We start from the raw sequence: 6205 nt of genomic DNA, 5'->3' as shown, positions 1-6205 counted from the left end.
TGAATCCGTTCATTCCAACATCCGCAAGATCAATTATAAGTTTTCTCAACGGTGTTTATTCCATCTGCCCCAAGTTGCCTTTGTTTTCCCGCCCTCCCACCCTTTTTCTTCAAGGACTCAGATTTCTTAATCAAGTATCATTTTATTGATGTGACGTTTCTCCATTCTTTTCCATCAATGTTCTTACCCGGTGGTTCTCATGAAGATGTTCTTCAAGTTTATCATTCTTCATTCTTTTCTTCTCCAGTGGACTAAATTCAAGCATTCGGTGTTGATCATATTCCCTTCCTCGTTTCAAGTGTTTTCGTATGTCGGTGCATCTCTTAATCATCCACCTCTTGCTATTCATGTTATTTGGAGTGCTGAAGATATCTCAGGAGACTCGCATTTCCATTCCCAATCCGTTCAAGCTATCTCGAGGTTGTTATCTCTTTTGAGCCATTTAGTTCAACCGGTGCTATCTCCTTTTCAAGTAATTATTCAACGGTGTATCTTTTGAGTGGGCCCTAACCCACAGGTCTTTTCCCAGGATCTTACCTGACTCTTCTAATTTTCCCGGAGCTATTCCCAAATTCTTTTCGAAGTTTGACGTAAGAATGAATTATCATCAGTCAAATGTCTTTCTCCAAGATCTTTCAAATTCTTTCATCGTTGGTTCATCATTTCTATTATCCATTGTTCCGGAGTGTCTCAATAATTTTGGTGGTATTTCTCGTCACCATTCTCGGATTTTGAAGACCAAAGAAGAGTTCCTCTTAAATCCTTACCCGTTCTTCCAAAGATTCATGGCTCTAACTTGTTGCCATCCTCTCAAATTGTTTCCAATCACGCAATTCTTTTCTTACCCATCCGGAGCATTTCAGAGTTGTTTTCATTTCTTGATCATCCAAAGGCCATCTTTTCAAAAGATTTCTTCGTTCTAAGTTTTCAGCCTCGTTCTCCAATTATTCTAAATTGATGTCTCTTCGTTCATCTCCATAATCTTCTGGTGCATCATTCCAATATCCTCTAATCAGTTCATGATCTCTTCGTTCTCATGTACCTAAATTTTCTGTCAAGTATCTTTATTCGTTTTCTAATTCTTCCCGATGTATTGCGCCTTTGCTACTTTCATTTCCAATTCTTACGGTGGTTCGTTCAAGATTTCACTTCCTTCGTTATCGTATCAACTCATTCGTTCTTTCAAATCCTACCGACGATTTGTGGAAGACCTTATTCAAGTTTGCGCTATATCTCTCTTAATCCTTTCTACGAGAATAAGTAGTATGCCAAAATCCGTTGCTTGTCATCAATTTATATTGGTGAAGGATACGCATAACATAATTCTTGTTCTTGTTTCATCCAAGTGTTTAATTCTTTTAACCGGAGTTTGTTCGTGATATCAATATCTCAGTTATATGTTGTCCATCTTTTCTTTCCAGAGGTTCATCAAAATTCTTGATTTCAGTTGTTCATCTTTTCTTTCCGGAGTTCCAAGTTATTTCAATTATATCATTTCAAAGCTTCATCTAATCATTGAAAGGCTTCTCCCGGAGTTCTTTTCAACTTTCCCTTTCGTTTGATCATTCTTTTATTATCGGAGATCTTCATGGAGGATCAACATGGTGGCTCATCAAGGATTCCTTTCATTCTTCATTTGTTCTTCAAGAATTCTCTCGAAGTTATGATCCGCCAAGCTATACTCAAAGATAAACATGGTGTTCTACACATGTTTTGTTTTGAGGAGTTCAAGCATTCTTCATCTTGCATTCTGAAGTGTAATTCTTTCTCTCTTATCTTTTGAGGTGGTGTTATGTCATTCTTGATTATTTCCTTCATGTTGCATGATTCACAAGTTGTCAGGAATGAGATAATTAAATCCATCATTTTCTCTTCGTTCAAGAGATCTTTTCGTCCAATCAATTTTTTTTGTTGGAGTTGTATTGGGTTATATTTCACCTATAGCCTTCCCTAAGGAATGTAGCTATTTGTGGTGTTTATCAATGATCCAAGTTTTCTCCTATCCTCTTGGTGAAAGAAGTTTTTCATCGCCTTGGTGCTCTCACTCAAACCAATGGCTTCCCTTAGTGGCCGTTTGTCACCTCATAATGTTGAGGTGTTTACATAAGCCCACTACAAGCTTATTGTTTTCGTTGTTGATTTTCCAACTACTCCGTTATAACCTTCTTGGAAGGGTGTTTTCCAAGCTCATTTGTGGCAGAAGTTGTCATTTTCTTCTCCGTTATCTTATTCCGACGATCTATCTTCTATCCGTCCATCCCGGAGGCATTCTGATGTTGCTCTCTTCGACCAATCATCTTGTTTTGTCAAGATCATGTAATTTTTCCTTTCTTATCCGTTTAGCCGGAGTGTCGTGTTTTCATTCGAGTTCTCTCATTTTATCAAGTTTTGTCTCCTTCCTCAACCGGAGTGCGGCCTGAAATCTTTCTTACCCCTTGTGCCATTCTTTCATTAGTTCCGGAGGCAATGTGTTATTAATTTCATCGAGTATCCACTCATCTTGTCAAGATCATGTTCAATTCCTTCCATTTACAGTCGGAGTGCTGCCCAAATTATATCATTCTTATTCTTTCCCTATCTTGTTTTAACCGGAGTGGTTCAAATATCTATTGTGTCACTTAACCTCAAGGTTCTCTTGGTGTTCCTTGTCTCTCTTTTCTACCGGAGTCTTCTCAATTTTGTTCACCTCTGTCGTGTCATTTCTTCAAGCTTTGCGACCTCTCAAGGTTCTTTGTTTTCACTCGTTTGTCAAAGAAGCAACTTAGCTTTACCTTTTCTCTTCCTCTTCCGTTTTTCTCCGGTGCCATCCTAGATCTCAGGACGAGATCCTCTTGTAGTGGTGGAGTGTTGTAACGCCCCGAGACCGACGCTCCAGACGGCTTCCATGTTTTTCGTTGTTGTCATGTGTTTCGTTGGTTTGTTGCATTCATTATCGCATCATTCGCATTGCATCGGCACTCGTTGCCGTCTTTGCTTTTAAAAACATGCATCCGATCGTAGTTGCCGCGTTCCCCCCTTGCTTTCGTTGACCGTTCCGAGACCAACCGTGTTTTCGGTTCCCTCTTGTCAAACCAACTAACCTCTCTCGTCAGCCCGCGATCCCCTCCCGCGCGTCCGAAAGTTGTCCCGTACCCGACCCGGTTTGTTGTTACCGTTGGATTCGGATCATCCCCAAACATCTACAAAACATCACCGTTTTCTTCATTGGACTTCCTAAACTATATTTTCTCAGCCGTCCGATTTTAATCAGATGATCCAAAATACCCCTTTCTTTCCCTATATAAAGTCCCCTAATCTATATATGGACAAACCCTAACTTCTAGGGAGATGTCCCATCCATCCTCCTAGCCGCCGCCACACTCCACCTTGTCGTCTCCCACCTCGGGATCTCCTCATTCCCCCCCCCCAATCCATCGATCCAACCAACCAGAGCTCCTCCTCCCGTGCGCCTCCACCTGCGCCCGCATCCTTCGTCCTCCGCGCCCAGGCAGTCCCCGTCCGCGCCCTTCCTCCCTGTTTTTCCTTCCCTTCCTCTATCTCTTCTCGTTTCCCTGCTCATCTCTCTGTTGCCTCCACAGGACGCCATGGCCCCGCCGTCAAGCAGCTCGACCCCGCCGCGGCCTGAAGTCCTCTGCTCCAATCGCCATCACCGGATCGCGCCACCACAGAGACGCAGCCGAGCCCCATGGCGCCGTTGTCAGTGACCCCGAGCGCGCCTGAGATGCCCTTCCTCCGCTGACCTCCTTCGAGCGCCGCCCCTTCCTCCTCTACTCCAACCCACGCCTTCGGCGGCCTTCTCCTCGTCGTCGCCTAGGTGAGCAGCAGCTCCATCGGCGGCCACCTCTAGCAGGCCCGTGCCGCGCCTCCTTCCCTTCCCTCTCCCCCACTCTCTCTGCCTGACGCCCCTGACCGATCCCTGCCGCCATCTTCAGTAGGTGCTCTCCCCGATCCTGGTGCCCCATCTTCGACCGAAGCCAGGAACGCCCAGCGTCCCTGCGCCGCCGCGCCAAGTCCCCTGCGTCGAGCCGCCGCATCCGCCGCTGCGGTCCCGCCGTGCTGCGCCCCTGCTTTGTCTCGCTGCGGGAGGAGCAGAGAGCCAGCGCCAAGCCCCTGCCTCCTGCCGTTGCCCGGAGCCGGCGCCCCTTTGCCCGTCCTCGCCGGATTGAGCAGCCTCCGCGCCCCTGCCAAGCCCGCCTCCTGTCACCAAGCGCCGCCACTGCCGGACGCCCCGCGGCGTCGACCTGCTCTCAGCGCCGATGCTTCCTCTGCTTCGCTCGACTGGATGCAGCTGCTCGCCCCATTGACCGCGCGAGCCTCGTCAGCGCATATCTGCCTCGCTGGCCAAGGCCCAGCCTGCTCCAGCTCCTCAACCGGCCTGCTACCTCCTCCACCGAACGGGCCAAGGCCTACTGGGTGAGGCCACACCCCAGCCCCCCTCCTCTTGTTTTTTTCCTCTGTTGGGCTTCCTATTCACATTTGGCCCATGTGATGTTTTTTCAGGATCTGCGAATTTCACTATTATCCAGAGAATTACAGTTTTACAGAAAACCCCCTGTACTTCATGCATATAATAACTCACAAATGGTGCATCGGATTAAAATGATTTTAACATGTAAAATGCTCAGAAATTTGTGTAGTTTAATAATATGCCACTCTCATCCATGTTTAAAATTGTTTAAAATGATGGTTGTTTAAATTTGCATAAATGCTATGTTAAAATGGTTTATTTCATAACTAAATAACCGTAGCTCGGTTTTAATTGTTCTTTGTATGTAAATGGGCTAGAAAAATGCATAGATTAACATGGTAGCATTACTTTGCATGTTTAACAACTCTAAAATTGTGTATAGGGCAGAACAGTAGTATATTCGAAACATGCACATGACGATTTTCCGGAATTTTTGTTTGTTGTTCCGGCCTCATTTAAACTTGCCTAAATAGTTAGTTTACTTATGTTTCACCTCTTACCATGTTTAACAACATTTAATATGGTTGGGTTCATAACTGAGAGAGAACTAAATAATCGTATGTGGTGTTTCGTCAATATGCAACTCGTTGCATATTGAACTCCACTTAATTTGTAGTATTGTTTGTTGCACTTTGCCATGCTGTCGTGGTGTTCTCACGGGGGGGTGTGAGGCGACAGATGCCACAAGGGCTTTGTGTGAGGGTAAGACTGCTGCTGATAGGACCGGGAGCGGGTAAGCGAGTAGCACGCGCTAGTTTACCCAGGTTCGGGGCTCTCCGGAGAGATAATACCCCTACTCCTGCATGTCTGAGCATATATATCTGGGGTGTACATCGGGCAGTACAAAGTGCTCCTAGAGCTGTATCTGGGGTCAGTGCCATGGGCATCTGGCTCCATATATGCATGCACAAAGCATGCTTTAGTGGCCGGCCATGAGCATGGCCGCATGTGGTGCTTGGGCATGCTTGCCCGTGGGAATGGATGGATGGATGGCTAGCTAGCTCTCTTGCTAGCTAGCTTTCTTGTGTGAGTGTGTACGTGAGTCCATCCATGGATGGATGGATGTGTGTCTCCTTTTATAGGAGAGGGTAGCTTTGTATCTAAGCTATGTGGAGGTATGGGAGCAAGGCATGGTGCATGTCATGCTTGTCCCCTAGGTCACTTCATGAATAGTGCCAGGGGACAAGTGACACTATACATGATGGTGTTGCGGTACGGTTGTCTTGTCCGCGGTATGGCCGTCTCGTCGGGGTCTTGTCGATGCCGGGTCGGACTGCAGTCGGCAGCCGGCTAGTCGGTGCAGTCGGTCAGCTGGCAGCCGGCCGGGTGGAGCAGTCGGACGGGGAGCCGGCAGGAGCGGCCGGGCAGTCGGACTGAGGGGCTTTGCTAGCCCCGATGTCTTGAAATATTGTCTCGCCGTCTTCGGGATACCCGTGTCCAATTACTCCGACAGTAGCCCCCAAGCCTCTGGGCGACTTGGCAAAGTCGGGCGGAGGTTTTTTCGCGAGTGTTCATGGAAATGATCATGCAAAAGACAAAGTTAGTCCATGCAGATATGTCAAATGATTGCTTTTTAGCACTGCAAGTTTTATGCGGAGGGTGCCGACTCGGTTTCGTCCGAGCCCCCTTCAATCTTTTTCATGTTCCCTCCGCTCTTTGGCTTGTGCTCTCGCTTGCCGGACAGCCGCTCTGCGGTCTGTGGCTGAGAGTGGGCCGCGGAGTGGAGTGTACAATACT

General features: G+C 47.0%; 1 long non-coding RNA gene across 1 annotated transcript; it reads left to right on the top strand.

Moving 5' to 3' along the window:
• The first annotated feature begins 2731 nt into the window (after positions 1–2731).
• LOC123493547 (uncharacterized) lies at positions 2732–4399 on the top strand. Its single transcript, XR_006662071.2, has 3 exons — positions 2732–3496; positions 3579–3814; positions 3933–4399. It is a non-coding gene; the product is annotated as an uncharacterized lncRNA (long non-coding RNA).
• Positions 4400–6205: the final 1806 nt, after the last annotated feature.

This window comes from Aegilops tauschii, chromosome 4 (genome assembly GCF_002575655.3).
Source record: "Aegilops tauschii subsp. strangulata cultivar AL8/78 chromosome 4, Aet v6.0, whole genome shotgun sequence".
Lineage (NCBI taxonomy): Eukaryota > Viridiplantae > Streptophyta > Magnoliopsida > Poales > Poaceae > Aegilops > Aegilops tauschii.
The sequence above is the reverse complement of the archived record's forward strand: the minus strand, read 5'-3'. Positions and strand labels throughout refer to the sequence as shown.